The sequence below is a fragment of the Hemitrygon akajei genome, chromosome 9 (genome assembly GCF_048418815.1).
Source record: "Hemitrygon akajei chromosome 9, sHemAka1.3, whole genome shotgun sequence".
Classification (NCBI taxonomy): domain Eukaryota; kingdom Metazoa; phylum Chordata; class Chondrichthyes; order Myliobatiformes; family Dasyatidae; genus Hemitrygon; species Hemitrygon akajei.
Genome location: NC_133132.1, coordinates 18,346,982 through 18,367,539, shown reverse-complemented (window position 1 = coordinate 18,367,539; position 20,558 = coordinate 18,346,982). Strand labels below are relative to the sequence as shown.

Genomic DNA, 20,558 nt, shown 5'->3' with positions numbered 1-20,558 from the left:
ACAGCGGGTGCTCCTACAGAACGCTGGAACAGGAAAAACGCTCTGCCGCTGGGTTTCTCATTTGTCCTCCCCACCTCTGTATCTCTCAGGCCCCGCCACCAGCCCCTGGGTCCTCGGATCCTCCATCTTTCTCCACCTTTCCTGAACACCTCAACTCTCCTCTCTCCTTTGACTCTACCAACCCCTTCCCCATCAGATCCCAGCTCACATCCAAGCCGGGTCGTCACCATTCCTTCCGACCATCCCCTCTGAGTCAAAACGTTCCGTTCTCAATAAAGGCCTTACCTTTGTCCCCTTGCGCCCAGAAGTCAGTGAGTTCCGCACCCGCCGTGACGCTAGCTCTTTCCACAGCCTCCGTGCCTGGGCTACATCTTTGGCAAGGACCCTTCACTCCACATCGAAGACCTGTTCTCCCGTCTTCAACCTGGACATCCTGTTGTCCACCTATGCCTGTTCTGGATCTTTTCTTCCCAATTGCCGACAGGACACCAAGATCCTCAACATCACCAGCCCTCTCTCCAATTCCCAGTCACCGCTTCCACCGTTCTTCTCTGCACTCCATCCGCACTAATCCGATATTCACCATCCAACCCGCAGATAAGGGGGGTGCTTTAGTAGTAGTGCCGGACTGACCCTATCTTGTTGAGTCCCAACGACAAGGGAAAGACATCTTCTTTAACTTACCCCTCGAACAGGACCCACACCATCTCCGAACTTATTTTGTCTGAGGATATCCCATCCATTGCCAACAGCCGAGGCGCTTCGTTCATGTATCTAGACCTTACCCAAGATCCACAAACCGGTTTGTCCAGATAGACCCATTTTTTCTGCTTGTTCCTGCCATACTGAAGATACCACTGCATGCCTCGACAGTTTTCCCCCACTGGTTTCCTACTTCCGACCGTGACACATCACACGCTATTGATATTTTAAATGATGTCAAATTTCCCGACTCCGATCATATTATTTTTACTACGGATTTCTGCTAGAGATCCACCTCCAGCCCGCTCCAGGAAGGCGACAAAGCTCTTCGTTTCCATCTGGAGACCAGACCCAGCCAGCTCCCCTCCACCACCTTTCACCTCCGATTGGCGGAACCTGTCCTCACTCTTAATAATTTCTCCTTCGCTTCTTCACACTTCCTTCAAACAAAAGATGTAGCCATGGGCACTCGCAAGAGTGTCAGCCATGTTTCAAGTCTACAGTGGTATCGCTCCCAGCGTTTCCTACGCCACATCAACGACTGCATTGCCGTTGCTTCCAGCACCCATGCCGAACAAATCCAATTCATCTCCTTTGCCTCCAACTTTCACCTCATCTTCAAATTTACCTGCCCCATATCCAAAACGACTCCCTCTTTCGCCATCTCTCTATCTTTATCTTTGGAGACATAGACTGATTTCTAATTATAAACCACAAACTCAGAGCTTTCTGGACTATACCTGTTCCCACACTATCACTTGTAAAAATACCATCCCCTTCTCTCAAACCCTCCGTCTCCGTCGTTGCTGCTCTCAGGATGAGGCGTTTCATTCGAGAACAAAGAAAATACCCTCCTTTTTCATCGAAATGCGTCTCCCTTCCTCTACCATCAACGCTCCACTCAACCGAATCTCTTCCATTTTGCGCACGTCTGCCCTGAACTCATCCTCCAGCCTCTCCACCAGTGATAGTTTTCGTCTTGTGCACGCCTGCCACCTCACCGGCCTCGGCGTCCAGAGCTTGATTCTGCGTAACTTCCGCCATCACCAGCGAGATTTCGCCACCAAACACCGCTTACTCAGCCCCACCCATTTCTGCTTTAAGCAACGATCGCTCCCTACGTAAATCACTTTTCCGTTCGTCCCTCTCCCCCGCCTTCTCTCCTGCCACTTACTCTTGCAAGCGAAACCAGTGATACACCTGCCCTTACACCTCCTCCGTCAAAAAGTCCTTCCAAGTGAGGCGACACTTCACCTGTGACTCTGTCCGAGTCATCAGTGAGTCATTTTACATTTCAGTGAGTCTGCTTCACCGAGCACCTACCAGAAAAAGCGAAATCTCCCAGTAGTCACCCATTTTAATTCCGCTTCCCAATCCAATTCCGACAGCCGGTGATGGGCCCTTGCAATGAGCGAATAAATTAAACGCAAGTGCAGGACACAGGCACGGCGATTCAGTTAGGATGCTTACGCGGACGTGAACGCTGAACAGCAAACAGGAGGGATCTTGACACGGAGCCTTGACACAGAGGGACCGAGGTTCAAATGTAATCCTTGCAACTGGAGCAAAACTTAGAACACACGGTCCTAAGCGGCCGGGAAACGTTAATTGCCACACAGGCAAAACCAACGATCTGGAGACTAGTGGTTGTAACGCTGGGGTTCTTATGCTGCTGGTCTTGATGGAAACCAGGTGTGTCGTCATCGGAGATAATTAGGAGCAAATGGGAAATTACAGGTCGGAAAACCGTGGCACAATCAAAGTTAGTTAGGAGAAAGATAGGGAATTAATGATCTGGACCGAGAGAATACTCCCCCCACCCCACTGGAGCCCCCAGACGAACCAGTGGCCATATGTTTTCAAAAAACTGGGTCAGAATTACTTCACTGATCAAGATGACTCAGCTATTCAGTCATAGTTTTTTTTCTAGAAATTCTTGACCTGCCGTCTCCCATTAGTTCGTAACTCCTTTACCAATCTCGACCCCATATATCTCTGTCTTAAATGCACCGAATAAGTTCTTCCATTGCCCGCTGCGGCAATCAATCCCAGAAATCACCGTCACCTGACTGAAGATATCCTCTCAGTCAGCCTTTGTTCTAAGGCAGAGCCCACAGATCCCAGTCTCTCTTAGTAATGGGAACATCCTCACCACGTCCACTCTAGACACGTTTTTCCGTATTCTTTAATTCCCATTGAGATCCGATATCTTCCTTCTGATCCTCAGCCAGTACTACAAAGGGCATTTCTAGCATCCCGTGAGCTCCTATGTTTCAAAGATATCCCCTAACACTAGGGTTCTCCGATTGCTTCAGGAAGTGTGCCTTGATATGTCTAATCCAAGTTACCGTGTGACTAAAATGGGGCGATGAAAGTATTCCCCCAGAAACTACAGACGCTGTTGCACGTTGTCCATGGCTACGCAACCCCTTTCAGGGAGATGGGAACCAGCATGATGGAGATGAGGACGAGCCAGCAAGTTTACAAGTGATGACGGGTATAATATTAACGTAAGGAAGGACAATGCAATTATTGGGTGCAATTGCGGATGGTGCAAAGAGTGAAATTGTAGCACAGAGGCAAAAGTCAATAGTGAAAAGCATGCAGAACTGAAGGTTCTGTATTTGAATTCGCGTAGCATTCCGATTAAAGTGGACGAACTCCTGACGCAATTAGAGATTGGTCGGTATGACGTTGTGGGCATCACCTTGTCGTGGCTCAAAGAAAACAATAAATGGGATTTTAACATCAAAGGATATATTTTATATCGAAAGTACAGGCAGGAAGTCCTAGGCTTCGTTGGTAAGAAAGAGATGACAGAGGGTCAAATAATGTTGATTCTCTGTGGGGGGAGGGGGAGGGCAAGCAACTGAAGGGTAAAAAAGAGTCTAATATGGGAATCATATATTAGCCTCGAAATAGTAACCAAGATGTGGTGTTGAGATTGTAAGGGGAGCTGGAAAGAGTGCATAATAAGGGTAACGTCTCAATGTAATGGGGGACAAATAGGCAAGGGGATTGGGAAAGACAACTTGGTGTCGGATCGCAAGAGAAGGAATTTATTAAATGCCACCGAGATAGCTTTTTAGGGCTGCAATTGCTTGTGCCTACTCGGGAAAAGGCTGTCTTCGATTGGGTGTTGTGTAATAATCCTGTTTTTTAATTCCAGAGTGTAAGGTAAAGGAACGCTAAGGAGCGTGTGATTATAACATGATTGGATTCGTACAGCAGTTTGAGAGGGTGAAACATAAGCCAGTTGTGAGGAGCTTGCACAGGTGGATTTCAGGGAGATTGTTCACAAAGCGCTGGATAGATATGAACCACAGAAGTTCTCAAATAGCAGGGGTAGGCGACCATAGCTGACAAGGGAATTTAAGGACGCGGCAAAAACCAGGTAAAGGCCTTATAATGTAGCAGAAGTGCGTGCGAAGTTGGATGATTGAGAGGCTTTTAAAATAAAACAAAAGGCAACTAAAGAAAAACTGGAAAAAGGGAAAAGATGAAATGTGAAGGCAAACTAGCCACTAATATAAAGCAGGATATGAAAAGTAAAATGGAAGTGAGGGTTGATATCGCATCACTGGTAAGTTATTCTGGTGAGGTAGTAATGGCGTCAAAGAAATGGCCTCTGAATCTAATAAGTACTTTGTAACAGACTTCATTATGGAAGACACTAACTGTGTGTCACAGGTCCGTGAATGTCAGGCAGCAGGAGTGGTTGCTGTTGCCATTACAAGTCAATGGTGTCAGTAAATCTGAAAGGTGATAAGGTTGATAAGTCATCTGAACCAGACGGACTACATCCCAGAGTAGGAATGGGGTTGCTGAAGAGATAGCTCATGCATTGGTTTGATCTTTCATGAAACACTCGATTCTGGCCGGGTTCCGGAAGGTCGGAAAGGTGCATATGTCATCCATCCTTTCAGAAGAGCGGAAGGCAAAAGGAAGGAAATAAGAGGCCAGTGAGATTCACCTTAGTGGTTGGGAAAATGTTGAAGTCTATTATTAAGGATGAGGCTTCAGGATACTTGGAGACTAAAGATAAAATAAGACAAATTCAGACAGGTCTCTGTGAAGCGAAATCTTCCCTGAAAAAGCTGTTAGAGTTTTTCCGAGGATGTAACAGGCAAGGCGGTTATAGGAGAGGCAGTGGGTGACATTTACTTAGATTTTCAAATTGCATTTGATAAAGTCCGTCACATGAGGCTGCCTAAGAAGATAAAATCCGAGGGTGTTGAAGAAATACGCTGGCATGCATAGAGGGATGGCTGACAGACAGATGGCAGCGAGTGGGAATATAGGACACTTTTCTAGTTGCCTCCGACTGACCAGTGGTGTTCCTCGGGGGACATAATTGTATACTGTTCACATTATTTGTCAGTGATTTAGATTATAGAATTGATGGCAAAGTTTGCGAATGATGCAAAGATAGATGGGGTGGAGTAGGTAGTGCTGATGAAGCAATATAATTGCGTCTGGACTTAAGCAATTGGAAGATTGGGCAAAAAAGAGGCAGCTGGAATACAGTTTTGGAATTGTACAATAATGCAATTTGGTAAAAGGAACAATAGTACTGACTCGTATCTAAATGGGAAGAAAGTTTAAACATTACACGTGCAGACGCCTCGTGCAAGGCTCTCAGAAGATTAATTCACAGCTGGAGTCTTTGGTAAATATGGCAAATACAATATTAGGATTTATTTCAATGGCAATAAAATATTAAAAGGCAAGGAGATAATGCTGAGGATCTATGAGACACTAGTCAGGCCGCATTTGGAGTATTGTCGACGCTTTTAACCCCCGTATCTCAGAAAGGATGTTCTGTTATGGAAGAGAGCCCAGAGAAGTTTCACAAAGATGATTTCTGGAGCTGAGGATTTAGCGTGTGAATACCGTTCGGCAGGTTTGAGCCTGTACTCACTGGAGTTTAGAAAAATGCGGCGGATTTCATTGAAACCTACAGAATATGAGAAGGACTAGAAAAGGCGGATGTGGAAAGGATGTTTCCTGTGGTCGTGGTATCCAACTGATGGACACAGCCTCAAAATTCAGGGGCGATCTTTTAGAAAAGATGTACGAAGGATTTTTTTTTTAAACAGAGAGTAAATATTCTGCCACAGACTGCGGTGGAAGTCAAGGGCTATGGTGTATTTAAGGCGGAAGTTGATAGTTTGCTGATCGTTCAGGGCGTCAAAGGATATGGCGAGAAACCATGTGTATGGGATTGAGTGGTATGCGGGTTCAGCCATGACTTATGTCGGAGCAGACTCCATGGGCTGAATGGCCTATTTCTGCTCCAATGTCTTATAATCACACGGTCTCATACAAATGCTGAAGAGGGCATGCCTGTGCACAGTCAATGATCAAGCATCGGGGTAACGCTTTCAGCTATTCTGTGCTCGTACATCCCGGTAACAGATAGCTCTTTCGCATTGGTTTCTCGTTAGAATAGTGGTTAGTGTCCCCGTCTATCACGGGGAAGACGCGGGTTAATTTCACCCGACAGAGAAATGTTTCCACGTTAAATGCACTTGCAACTCAAATATTCCAAACAAATTGTGAACCGTTACAGAGGTTGAGTCTGAGTTTGAGGTTGATGTGATCATCGTTTTTGCGAATGTGGGACAACCCAGTCATCAGTGACAGCGGGAAGGGAGAGTCTGCGGAGAAGAAAAGGAACTTTGTGTTCAGCTTCGTGAAATATCCACTCAGCGACTTCGTATCTCAGAGTCACTTGGCGTGACACGCGATGACAGACGCCGGTGTTTCCGGAAATATTTGCTTCATCCGACACTGTCACATTTTAAATGTTAGACAAAGGCTGTTCTGTGCTCGATTTAAAAGGTGCAATTCAAAGTGTCATAAAGGAGAGGGCGAATGAAATCAGTACCTTCACCCAGCTCAAGCCATCTTGCAGAGGCTTCGTGAGAGTCCTTACGTCTAACGGCGAGCTCGGGGCTCAGGAAAAGGTCATCAACCTGAAAAGTGAACTCTGTTTCTGTCTCCACAGACGCTGACTAAGCTGCGGATTATTTCTGGCAGTTTCAACTTTTAATTCAGGAACTTTCCTGTTTCTCTGACCCCGGGATCCGTGCTTTCCTCATCTGTCCTTGGACACAGCGATTACATCCCAATGTAAAATGTCTTTCTTTGCAGAGTGTGTACTCGTGGCCGAATGTTTTGTCGACGCACTGAGAATCTATTGGTATTTACCCTTCTAATTCTGACAAGTATGTGGTTCTAACGTTTTCTGTTTTCTGTTGTCCGTCATCATCTGATGAAAACTATTCATGCAGATTGTGAAAAGCCGAATCAGAGCATCGATTACTACCATCGTCCAACGCCGGAATGGGCAATTTATTAAAACCTTTTCCAGCTTGTCTCTGTGGCGCAATCGGTGAGCGCGTTCGGCTGTTAACCGAAAGGTTGGTGGTTCGAGCCCACCCAGGGACGCTGGTGAACCGGCAGCTTTTGCTGTGTGTTGGATTGCCAACTGGGAAACGGTGCCGTGTCCAGCGCTCCCTGCTACTGCCGCATCACGTTCAGTGGGGATTACAATTGTTTAAGGTACGTACCGAGATATAGTGAAAAGCTTCTTTTTCACACTGTTCCTGGAGATCAAACCATTACACAGTGCATGGAAAGGGAACAATGTAAAGCAATAACAGAATGCAGAATAAAATGTAACAGCGACAGAGAAAGCACAGTGAGATAAATAATTAGGTTCGGCATCATAATGAAGTAGATTGGGAAACGCTGTTCTGGCCGGTAGAGGGCGGTCCCTGCTGCTGCCGGACCGAGTTCAGTGGAAATTAAATTTTTGTCACTTACAGAGATAGCGTACACGGGTACAGAGAAAACTTGTCTTTCGTTCTGTTCCTATGTTTCTGGAAGTGCATATTGTGAACGACCTAACCTGGTCTCACAACGACACCAGTTTCGTCAACAAGTAGACCAGCGTCTTCACGTCCTGGGTAGATTGAGGCCAGCAGACCTTCCTCAAACCGGATTATAACTATAGGAGCCCCACTGAGAGTGTTCTACCCACTCACTTCTCCATTTTGTACAATAATTGCCAGGCCATCTGACGACAAGACCCTGCAAAGTATCGCGAGGACTGCTGACAGGTAGAAGTTCAGTTTCCCAGTCAGCTACTGATCTTTAAACACTGACAGAATTCAGTTCACTTCCCAATTCGACATTCATTTGATCACATAGACGGATCGGGAAGAGAACGAGACATCAGGATTGGAAAAATAAATTACAGAGTGTGGGTGTATTCTCCGCTACACCTCAGGCTGTGGCCACTACTAGTTACATCCAAGGCTCTCCGAAATAACACAGACTAAATACGGGATGAAATCAACGGGACATCTATGTAGTGTCCCGTCGTGAGACATGAACTGTCCACAGACGCTGCCTGACCTGGTGATTCACAGCATTTTGTGCTCCGGATTTCCAGCATTTGGAGAAATTCCTTTGTTTATATCCGAAGTAACAACCCGAAGACAAAGAACAGGAAGGCAAAGAGACACAGCGGGTCCTCCTACAGAACGCTGGAACAGGAAAAACTCTCTGCCGCTGGGTTTCTCATTTGTCCTCCCCACCTCTGTATCTCTCAGGCCCCGCCACCAGCCCCTGGGTCCTCGGATCCTCCATTTTCCTCCACCTTTCCTGAGCACCTCAACTCTCCCCTCTCCGCTGACTCTACCAACCCCTTCCCCATCAGATCCCAGCTCTCATCCTAGCCTGGTCGTCACCATTTCTTCCTACCTTCCCCTCTGAGTCAAAACGTTCTGTTCTCAATAAAGGCCTTACCTTTGTCCCCTTGCGCCCAGAACTCAGTGAGTTCCGCGCCCGCTGTGACGCTTAGCTCTCTCCACAGCATCCGTGCCTGGGCTACATCTTTGGCAAGGACCCTTCACTCCACATCGAAGACCTGTTCTCCCGTCTTCAACCTGGACATCCTGCTGTCCACCTATGCCTGTTCTGGATCTTTTCATTCCCAATTGCCGACGGGACACCAAGCACCTCGTCTTCACCAGCCCTCTCTCCAATTCCCAGTCACCGCTTCCAACGTTCTGCTCTTCACTCTCTCCGCACTAATCCGATATTCACCATCCAACCCGCAGATAAGGGGGGTGCTTTAGTAGTAGTGCCGGACTGACCCTATCTTGCTGAGGCCCAACGACAAGGGTGAGACATCTCCTTTAATTTTCCCCGGAACAGTACCCACACCATCTCCGACCTTATTTTGTCTGAGGATATCCCATCCATTGCCAACAGCCGAGGCGCTTCGTTCCTGTTTCTAGACCTTACCCAAGAGCCACAAACTTGTTTGTCCAGATAGACCCATTTTTTCTGCTTGATCCTGCCATACTGAACATACCACTGCATGCTTCAACACAGTTTTTCCCCACTGGTTCAGTCTCTTCCTACCTCCGACGTGACACATCACACGCTATTGATCTTTTCAATGATGTCAAATTTCCCGAATCCGATCATATTATTTTTACTATGGATTTCCAGTAGAGATACACCTGCAGCCCGCACCAGGAAGGCGGCAACGCTCTTCGTTTCCATCTGGAGACCAGACCCAGCAATCTCCCCTCCACCACCTTTCACCTCCGATTGGCGGAACCTGTCATCGCTCCTAATAATTTCTCTTTCGGATCTTCACACATCCTTCAAACAAAAGGTGTAGCCATGGGCACTCGCAAGAGTGTCAGCCGTGTCTGCATTTTTGTCGGCTACGGGGAACAGTCTTTGTTCCAAGGCTACATTGGTATCGCTCCCAACGTTTCCTCCGCCACATCAACGACTGCATTGCTGTTGCTTCCTGCACCCATGCCTAACTCATACAATTCATTTCTTTGCCTCCAACGTTCACCCCGTCTTCAAATTTACCTGCCCCATATCCAAAACTTGCCCCCGTCTTTCTCGATCTCTATATCTTTATCTTTGTAGACAATAACTGCTGTCTAATTATAAACCACAAACTCACAGCTTTCTGGACTACACCTGTTCCCACACTAACACTTGTAAAAATACAACCCCCTTCTCTCAAACCCTCCGTCTCCGTCGTTGCTGCTCTCAGGATGAGGCGTTCATTCGAGAACAAAGAAGATACCCTCCTTTTTCATCGAAATGCGTCTCCCTTCCTCTACCATCAACGCTACACTCAACCGAATCTCTTCCATTTTGCGCACGTCTGCCCTGAACTCAGAAAGGAGAGGGCGAGTGAAATCAGTACCTTCACTCAGCTCAAGCCATCTTGCAGAGGCTTCGTGAGAGTCCTTACGTCTAACGGCGAGCTCGGGGCTCAGGAAAAGGTCATCGACCTGAAACGTGAACTCTGTTTCTGTCTCCACAGACGCTGACTAAGCTGCGGATTATTTCTGGCAGTTTCAACTTTTAATTCAGGAACAGTCCTGTTTCTCTGACCCCGGGATCGGTGCTTTCCTCATCGATTACTTCCGAATGTAAAATGTCTTTCTTTGCAGAGTGTGTACTCGTGGCCAAATGTTTTGGTGACGCACTGCGAATCTATTGCTATTTACCCTTCTAATTCTGACAAGTATGTGGTTCTAACGTTTTCTGTTTTATGTTGTCCGTCACCATCTGATGAAAACTATTCATGCAGATTGTGAAAAGCCGAATCAGAGCATCGATTACTAGTCACCATCGTCCAACGCCGGAATGGGCAATTTATTAAAACCTTCTCCAGCTTGTCTCTGTGGCGCAATCGGTGAGCGCGTTCGGCTGTTAACCGAAAGGTTGGTGGTTCGAGCCCACCCAGGGACGCTGGTGAACCGGCAGCTTTTGCTGTGTGTTGGATTGCCAACTGGGAAACGGTGCCGTGTCCAGCACTCCCTGCTACTGCCGCATCACGTTCAGTGGGGATTAAAATTGTTTGAGGTACGTAGCGAGATACAGTGAATAGCTTCTATTTCACACCGTTCCTGTAGATCAAACCATTACACAGTGCATGGAAAGAGAACAACGTAAAGCAATAACAGAATGCAGAATAAAATGTAACAACGATAGAGAAAGCACAGTGAGATAAATAATTAGTTTCAGCATCTTAATGAGGTAGATTGGGAAACGCTGTTCTGACCGGTAGAGGGCGGTCCCTGCTGCTGCCGTACCAAGTGCAGTGGGAATTAAATTTTTGTAACTTACAGAGATAGCGTACACGGGTACAGTGAAAACTTGTCTTTCATTCTGTTCCTATGTTTCTGGAAGTGCATATTCTGATCGTCCTAACCTGGTCTCACAACGACACCAGTTTCGTCTAAAAGTAGACCAGCGTCTCCACGTCCTGGGAAGATTGAGGCCAGCAGACCTTCCTCAAACCGGATTATAACTACAGGAGCCCCACTGAGAGTGTTCTACCCACTCACTTCTCCATTTTGTACAATAATTGCCAGGCCATCTGACGACAAGACCCTGCAAAGTATCGCGAGGACTGCTGACAGGTAGAAGTTCAGTTTCCCAGTCAGCTACTGATCTTTAAACACTGACAGAATTCAGTTCACTTCCCAATTCGACATTCATTTGATCACATAGACGGATCGGGAAGAGAACGAGACATCAGGATTGGAAAAATAAATTACAGAGTGTGGGTGTATTCTCCGCTACACCTCAGGCTGTGGCCACTACTAGTTACATCCAAGGCTCTCCGAAATAACACAGACTAAATACGGGATGAAATCAACGGGACATCTATGTAGTGTCCCGTCGTGAGACATGAACTGTCCACAGACGCTGCCTGACCTGGTGATTCACAGCATTTTGTGCTCCGGATTTCCAGCATTTGGAGAAATTCCTTTGTTTATATCCGAAGTAACAACCCGAAGACAAAGAACAGGAAGGCAAAGAGACACAGCGGGTCCTCCTACAGAACGCTGGAACAGGAAAAACTCTCTGCCGCTGGGTTTCTCATTTGTCCTCCCCACCTCTGTATCTCTCAGGCCCCGCCACCAGCCCCTGGGTCCTCGGATCCTCCATTTTCCTCCACCTTTCCTGAGCACCTCAACTCTCCCCTCTCCGCTGACTCTACCAACCCCTTCCCCATCAGATCCCAGCTCTCATCCTAGCCTGGTCGTCACCATTTCTTCCTACCTTCCCCTCTGAGTCAAAACGTTCTGTTCTCAATAAAGGCCTTACCTTTGTCCCCTTGCGCCCAGAACTCAGTGAGTTCCGCGCCCGCTGTGACGCTTAGCTCTCTCCACAGCATCCGTGCCTGGGCTACATCTTTGGCAAGGACCCTTCACTCCACATCGAAGACCTGTTCTCCCGTCTTCAACCTGGACATCCTGCTGTCCACCTATGCCTGTTCTGGATCTTTTCATTCCCAATTGCCGACGGGACACCAAGCACCTCGTCTTCACCAGCCCTCTCTCCAATTCCCAGTCACCGCTTCCAACGTTCTGCTCTTCACTCTCTCCGCACTAATCCGATATTCACCATCCAACCCGCAGATAAGGGGGGTGCTTTAGTAGTAGTGCCGGACTGACCCTATCTTGCTGAGGCCCAACGACAAGGGTGAGACATCTCCTTTAATTTTCCCCGGAACAGTACCCACACCATCTCCGACCTTATTTTGTCTGAGGATATCCCATCCATTGCCAACAGCCGAGGCGCTTCGTTCCTGTTTCTAGACCTTACCCAAGAGCCACAAACTTGTTTGTCCAGATAGACCCATTTTTTCTGCTTGATCCTGCCATACTGAACATACCACTGCATGCTTCAACACAGTTTTTCCCCACTGGTTCAGTCTCTTCCTACCTCCGACGTGACACATCACACGCTATTGATCTTTTCAATGATGTCAAATTTCCCGAATCCGATCATATTATTTTTACTATGGATTTCCAGTAGAGATACACCTGCAGCCCGCACCAGGAAGGCGGCAACGCTCTTCGTTTCCATCTGGAGACCAGACCCAGCAATCTCCCCTCCACCACCTTTCACCTCCGATTGGCGGAACCTGTCATCGCTCCTAATAATTTCTCTTTCGGATCTTCACACATCCTTCAAACAAAAGGTGTAGCCATGGGCACTCGCAAGAGTGTCAGCCATGTCTGCATTTTTGTCGGCTACGGGGAACAGTCTTTGATCCAAGGCTACATTGGTATCGCTCCCAACGTTTCCTCCGCCACATCAACGACTGCATTGCTGTTGCTTCCTGCACCCATGCCTAACTCATACAATTCATTTCTTTGCCTCCAACGTTCACCCCGTCTTCAAATTTACCTGCCCCATATCCAAAACTTGCCCCCGTCTTTCTCGATCTCTATATCTTTATCTTTGTAGACAATAACTGCTGTCTAATTATAAACCACAAACTCACAGCTTTCTGGACTACACCTGTTCCCACACTAACACTTGTAAAAATACAACCCCCTTCTCTCAAACCCTCCGTCTCCGTCGTTGCTGCTCTCAGGATGAGGCGTTCATTCGAGAACAAAGAAGATACCCTCCTTTTTCATCGAAATGCGTCTCCCTTCCTCTACCATCAACGCTACACTCAACCGAATCTCTTCCATTTTGCGCACGTCTGCCCTGAACTCAGAAAGGAGAGGGCGAGTGAAATCAGTACCTTCACTCAGCTCAAGCCATCTTGCAGAGGCTTCGTGAGAGTCCTTACGTCTAACGGCGAGCTCGGGGCTCAGGAAAAGGTCATCGACCTGAAACGTGAACTCTGTTTCTGTCTCCACAGACGCTGACTAAGCTGCGGATTATTTCTGGCAGTTTCAACTTTTAATTCAGGAACAGTCCTGTTTCTCTGACCCCGGGATCGGTGCTTTCCTCATCGATTACTTCCGAATGTAAAATGTCTTTCTTTGCAGAGTGTGTACTCGTGGCCAAATGTTTTGGTGACGCACTGCGAATCTATTGCTATTTACCCTTCTAATTCTGACAAGTATGTGGTTCTAACGTTTTCTGTTTTATGTTGTCCGTCACCATCTGATGAAAACTATTCATGCAGATTGTGAAAAGCCGAATCAGAGCATCGATTACTAGTCACCATCGTCCAACGCCGGAATGGGCAATTTATTAAAACCTTCTCCAGCTTGTCTCTGTGGCGCAATCGGTGAGCGCGTTCGGCTGTTAACCGAAAGGTTGGTGGTTCGAGCCCACCCAGGGACGCTGGTGAACCGGCAGCTTTTGCTGTGTGTTGGATTGCCAACTGGGAAACGGTGCCGTGTCCAGCACTCCCTGCTACTGCCGCATCACGTTCAGTGGGGATTAAAATTGTTTGAGGTACGTAGCGAGATACAGTGAATAGCTTCTATTTCACACCGTTCCTGTAGATCAAACCATTACACAGTGCATGGAAAGAGAACAACGTAAAGCAATAACAGAATGCAGAATAAAATGTAACAACGATAGAGAAAGCACAGTGAGATAAATAATTAGTTTCAGCATCTTAATGAGGTAGATTGGGAAACGCTGTTCTGACCGGTAGAGGGCGGTCCCTGCTGCTGCCGTACCAAGTGCAGTGGGAATTAAATTTTTGTAACTTACAGAGATAGCGTACACGGGTACAGTGAAAACTTGTCTTTCATTCTGTTCCTATGTTTCTGGAAGTGCATATTCTGATCGTCCTAACCTGGTCTCACAACGACACCAGTTTCGTCTAAAAGTAGACCAGCGTCTCCACGTCCTGGGAAGATTGAGGCCAGCAGACCTTCCTCAAACCGGATTATAACTACAGGAGCCCCACTGAGAGTGTTCTACCCACTCACTTCTCCATTTTGTACAATAATTGCCAGGCCATCTGACGACAAGACCCTGCAAAGTATCGCGAGGACTGCTGACAGGTAGAAGTTCAGTTTCCCAGTCAGCTACTGATCTTTAAACACTGACAGAATTCAGTTCACTTCCCAATTCGACATTCATTTGATCACATAGACGGATCGGGAAGAGAACGAGACATCAGGATTGGAAAAATAAATTACAGAGTGTGGGTGTATTCTCCGCTACACCTCAGGCTGTGGCCACTACTAGTTACATCCAAGGCTCTCCGAAATAACACAGACTAAATACGGGATGAAATCAACGGGACATCTATGTAGTGTCCCGTCGTGAGACATGAACTGTCCACAGACGCTGCCTGACCTGGTGATTCACAGCATTTTGTGCTCCGGATTTCCAGCATTTGGAGAAATTCCTTTGTTTATATCCGAAGTAACAACCCGAAGACAAAGAACAGGAAGGCAAAGAGACACAGCGGGTCCTCCTACAGAACGCTGGAACAGGAAAAACTCTCTGCCGCTGGGTTTCTCATTTGTCCTCCCCACCTCTGTATCTCTCAGGCCCCGCCACCAGCCCCTGGGTCCTCGGATCCTCCATTTTCCTCCACCTTTCCTGAGCACCTCAACTCTCCCCTCTCCGCTGACTCTACCAACCCCTTCCCCATCAGATCCCAGCTCTCATCCTAGCCTGGTCGTCACCATTTCTTCCTACCTTCCCCTCTGAGTCAAAACGTTCTGTTCTCAATAAAGGCCTTACCTTTGTCCCCTTGCGCCCAGAACTCAGTGAGTTCCGCGCCCGCTGTGACGCTTAGCTCTCTCCACAGCATCCGTGCCTGGGCTACATCTTTGGCAAGGACCCTTCACTCCACATCGAAGACCTGTTCTCCCGTCTTCAACCTGGACATCCTGCTGTCCACCTATGCCTGTTCTGGATCTTTTCATTCCCAATTGCCGACGGGACACCAAGCACCTCGTCTTCACCAGCCCTCTCTCCAATTCCCAGTCACCGCTTCCAACGTTCTGCTCTTCACTCTCTCCGCACTAATCCGATATTCACCATCCAACCCGCAGATAAGGGGGGTGCTTTAGTAGTAGTGCCGGACTGACCCTATCTTGCTGAGGCCCAACGACAAGGGTGAGACATCTCCTTTAATTTTCCCCGGAACAGTACCCACACCATCTCCGACCTTATTTTGTCTGAGGATATCCCATCCATTGCCAACAGCCGAGGCGCTTCGTTCCTGTTTCTAGACCTTACCCAAGAGCCACAAACTTGTTTGTCCAGATAGACCCATTTTTTCTGCTTGATCCTGCCATACTGAACATACCACTGCATGCTTCAACACAGTTTTTCCCCACTGGTTCAGTCTCTTCCTACCTCCGACGTGACACATCACACGCTATTGATCTTTTCAATGATGTCAAATTTCCCGAATCCGATCATATTATTTTTACTATGGATTTCCAGTAGAGATACACCTGCAGCCCGCACCAGGAAGGCGGCAACGCTCTTCGTTTCCATCTGGAGACCAGACCCAGCAATCTCCCCTCCACCACCTTTCACCTCCGATTGGCGGAACCTGTCATCGCTCCTAATAATTTCTCTTTCGGATCTTCACACATCCTTCAAACAAAAGGTGTAGCCATGGGCACTCGCAAGAGTGTCAGCCGTGTCTGCATTTTTGTCGGCTACGGGGAACAGTCTTTGTTCCAAGGCTACATTGGTATCGCTCCCAACGTTTCCTCCGCCACATCAACGACTGCATTGCTGTTGCTTCCTGCACCCATGCCTAACTCATACAATTCATTTCTTTGCCTCCAACGTTCACCCCGTCTTCAAATTTACCTGCCCCATATCCAAAACTTGCCCCCGTCTTTCTCGATCTCTATATCTTTATCTTTGTAGACAATAACTGCTGTCTAATTATAAACCACAAACTCACAGCTTTCTGGACTACACCTGTTCCCACACTAACACTTGTAAAAATACAACCCCCTTCTCTCAAACCCTCCGTCTCCGTCGTTGCTGCTCTCAGGATGAGGCGTTCATTCGAGAACAAAGAAGATACCCTCCTTTTTCATCGAAATGCGTCTCCCTTCCTCTACCATCAACGCTACACTCAACCGAATCTCTTCCATTTTGCGCACGTCTGCCCTGAACTCAGAAAGGAGAGGGCGAGTGAAATCAGTACCTTCACTCAGCTCAAGCCATCTTGCAGAGGCTTCGTGAGAGTCCTTACGTCTAACGGCGAGCTCGGGGCTCAGGAAAAGGTCATCGACCTGAAACGTGAACTCTGTTTCTGTCTCCACAGACGCTGACTAAGCTGCGGATTATTTCTGGCAGTTTCAACTTTTAATTCAGGAACAGTCCTGTTTCTCTGACCCCGGGATCGGTGCTTTCCTCATCGATTACTTCCGAATGTAAAATGTCTTTCTTTGCAGAGTGTGTACTCGTGGCCAAATGTTTTGGTGACGCACTGCGAATCTATTGCTATTTACCCTTCTAATTCTGACAAGTATGTGGTTCTAACGTTTTCTGTTTTATGTTGTCCGTCACCATCTGATGAAAACTATTCATGCAGATTGTGAAAAGCCGAATCAGAGCATCGATTACTAGTCACCGGTAGAGGGCGGTCCCTGCTGCTGCCGTACCAAGTGCAGTGGGAATTAAATTTTTGTAACTTACAGAGATAGCGTACACGGGTACAGTGAAAACTTGTCTTTCATTCTGTTCCTATGTTTCTGGAAGTGCATATTCTGATCGTCCTAACCTGGTCTCACAACGACACCAGTTTCGTCTAAAAGTAGACCAGCGTCTCCACGTCCTGGGAAGATTGAGGCCAGCAGACCTTCCTCAAACCGGATTATAACTACAGGAGCCCCACTGAGAGTGTTCTACCCACTCGCTTCTCCATCTGGTGCAATAATTGCCAGGCCATCTGACGACAAGACCCTGCAAAGTATCGCGAGGTCTGCTGACAGGTAGAAGTTCAGATTCCCAGTCAGCTACTGATCTTTAAACACTGACAGAATTCAGTTCACTTCCCAATTCGACATTCATTTGATCACATAGACGGATCGGGAAGAACACGAGATATCAGGATTGGAAACATAAATTGTAGAGTATGGGTGTATTCTACGCTACACTTCAGGCTGTGGCCACTCCTAGTTACATCCAAGGCTCTCCGAAATAACACAGACTAAATACGGGATGAAATCAACCGGCCAAGGAGCATCTAAGTAGTGTCCCGTCGTGAGACATCAACTGTCCACAGACGCTGCCTGGCCTGGTGATTCCCAGCATTCTGTGCTCCGAATTTCCAGCATCTGTAGAGTTCCCTTTGTTTATAACCGAAGTAACAACCCGAAGACAAAGAACAGGAAGGCAAAGAGACACAGCGGGTCCTCCTACGTAAGGCTGGAACAGGAAAAACGCGCTGCCGCTGGGTTTCTCATTTGTCCTCCCCACCTCTGTATCTCTCAGGCCCCTCCACCAGCCCCTGGGTCCTCGGATCCTCCATCTTCCTCCACCTTTCCTGAACACCTCAACTCTCCCCTCTCCTCTGACTCTACCAACCCCTTCCCCATCAGATCCCAGCTCTCATCCTAGCCTGGTCGGCACCATTTCTTCCTACCTTCCCCTCCGAGTCAAAACGTTCTGTTCTCAATAAAGGCCTTACCTTTGTCCCCTTGCGCCCAGAACTCAGTGAGTTCCGCGCCCGCTGTGACGCTTAGCTCTCTCCACAGCCTCCGTGCCTGGGCTACATCTTTGGCAAGGACCCTTCACTCCACATCGAAGACCTGTTCTCCCGTCTTCAACCTGGACATCCTGCTGTCCACCTATGTCTGTTCTGGATCTTTTCATTCCCAACTGCCGACGGGACATCAACCGCCTCGACTTCACCAGCTCTCTCTCCAATTCCCAGTCACCGCTTCCAACGTTCTGCTCTGCACTCTCTCCGCACTAATCCGATATTCACCGTCCAACCCGCAGATAAGGGGGGTGCTTTAGTAGTAGTGCCGGACTGACCCTATCTTGCTGAGGCCCAACGACAAGGGTGAGACATCTCCTTTCACTTATCCCTCGAACAGGACCCACACCATCTCCGACCTTATTTTGTCTGAGGATATCCCATCCATTGCCAACAGCCGAGGCGCTTCGTTCCTGTTTCTAGACCTTACCCGAGAGCCACAAACTTGTTTGTCCTGATAGACCCATTTTTTCTGCTTGTTCCTGCCATACTGAACATACCATTGCATGCCTCGACACAGATTTTCCCCACTGGTTCAGTCCCTTCCTACCTCCGACGTGACACATCACACGCTATTGATCTTTTCAATGATGTCAAATTTCCCGACTCCGATCATATTATTTTTACAACGGATTTCCAGTAGAGATACACCTCCAGCCCGCTACAGGAAGGCGGCAAAGCTCTTCGTTTCCATCTGAAGACCAGACCCAGCCAGCTCCCCTCCACCACCTTTCACCTCCGATTGGCGGAACCTGTCATTGCTCCTAATAATTTCTCCTTCGTTTCTTCACACTTCCTTCAAACAAAAGGTGTAGCCATGGGCACTCGCAAGAGTGTCAGCCATGTCTGCACTTTTGCTGGCTACGGGGAACAGTCTTTGATCCAAGGCTACATTGGTATCGCTCCCAACTTTTCCTACGCCACATCAACGACTGCATTGCTGTTGCTTCCTGCACCCATGCCTAACTCATACACTTCAATTCTTTGCCTCCAACTTTCACCCCGTCTTCAAATTTACCCGCCCCATATCCAAAACATGCCCCCCCCCCCTCTTTCTCGATCACTCCATTTTTATCTTTGGAGACATAGACTGATGTCTAATTATAAACCACAAACTCACAGCTTTCTGGACTATACCTGTTCCCACACTATCACTTGTAAAAATACCATCCCCTTCTCTCAAACCCTCGGTCTCCGTCGTTGCTGCTCTCAAGATGAGGCGTTTCATTCTAGAACAAAGAAGATACCCTCCTTTTTCATCGAAATGCGTCTCCCTTCCTCTACCATCAACGCTGCATTCAACCGAATCTCTTCCATTTTGCGCACGTCTGCCCTGAACCCATCCTCCTGCCACTCCACCAGTGATAGTTTTCGTCTTGTGCACGCCTGCCCCCTCACCGGCCTCGGCATCCAGAGCTTGCTTCTGCGTAACTTCCGCCATCACCAGCGGGATTCCGCCACCAAACACAGCTTTCTCAGCCCCACCCATTTCGGCTTTACGCAACGATCACTTTACGTAAATCACTTTTCCGTTCGTCCCTCTCCCCCGGCTTCTCTCCTGCCACTTACTCTTGCAAGCGAAACCAGTGATACACCTGCCCTTACACCTCCTCCGTCAAAACGTCCTTCCAGGTGAGGCGACACTTCACCTGTGAGTCTGTTCGAGTCATCGGTGACTCATTTTATATTTCGGCGAGTCTGCTTCACCGAGCACCTACCAGAAAAAGCGAAATCTCCCAGTAGTCACCCATTTTAATTCCGCTTCCCAATCCAATTCCGACAGACGGTGATGGGCCGTTGCAATGAGCGAATAAATTAAACGCAAGTGCAGGACACAGGCACGGCGATTCAGTTAGGATGCTTATGTGGACGTGAAAGCTGAACAGCAAACAGGAGGGATCTTGCCACGAAACCTTGACACAGAGGGACCGAGTTTCATAGGGAAACCTTAAAACTGGAGCAAAATTAGAACACGGGAGCCCACAGACGAACGAGTGGCCATATTTGTTCAAGAGAATTGGGTCAGAATTTCTCCAGTGATCAAGATTACTCAGCTATTCAGTCATAGCTTTTTTTCTCCAGAAACTGTTGACCTGCCGTCTCCCATTAGTTCGTAACTCCTTTACCAATCTCGACACGACATATCTCTGTCTTAAATGCACCGAATAAGTTCGTCCATTGCCCGCTGCGGCAATCAATCCCAGAAATCACCGTCACCTGACTGAAGATATCCTCTCAGTCAGCCTTTGTTAAAAGGCAGAGCCCTCAGATTCCCGTCTCTCTTAGTAAAGGGAACATCCTCACCACGTCCACCCGAGGCACGCTTCTCCGTATTCTTTAA

At 47.8% G+C, this 20,558-nt stretch overlaps 1 protein-coding gene and 3 non-coding genes across 4 annotated transcripts in view; 3 read left to right on the top strand and 1 right to left on the bottom strand.

The window, feature by feature from the left end:
* LOC140732891 (uncharacterized) overlaps positions 1-20,558 on the bottom strand; it is a 795,520-nt gene that overhangs the window by 669,447 nt on the left and 105,515 nt on the right. The gene's annotated exons all lie outside the window — the stretch shown is intronic.
* trnan-guu (transfer RNA asparagine (anticodon GUU)) lies at positions 7,082-7,155 on the top strand. Its single transcript has one exon. It is a non-coding gene; the product is annotated as a tRNA-Asn (tRNA).
* Positions 10,433-10,506, top strand: trnan-guu (transfer RNA asparagine (anticodon GUU)). The gene has a single exon. It is a non-coding gene; the product is annotated as a tRNA-Asn (tRNA).
* On the top strand, positions 13,784-13,857 carry trnan-guu (transfer RNA asparagine (anticodon GUU)). The gene has a single exon. It is a non-coding gene; the product is annotated as a tRNA-Asn (tRNA).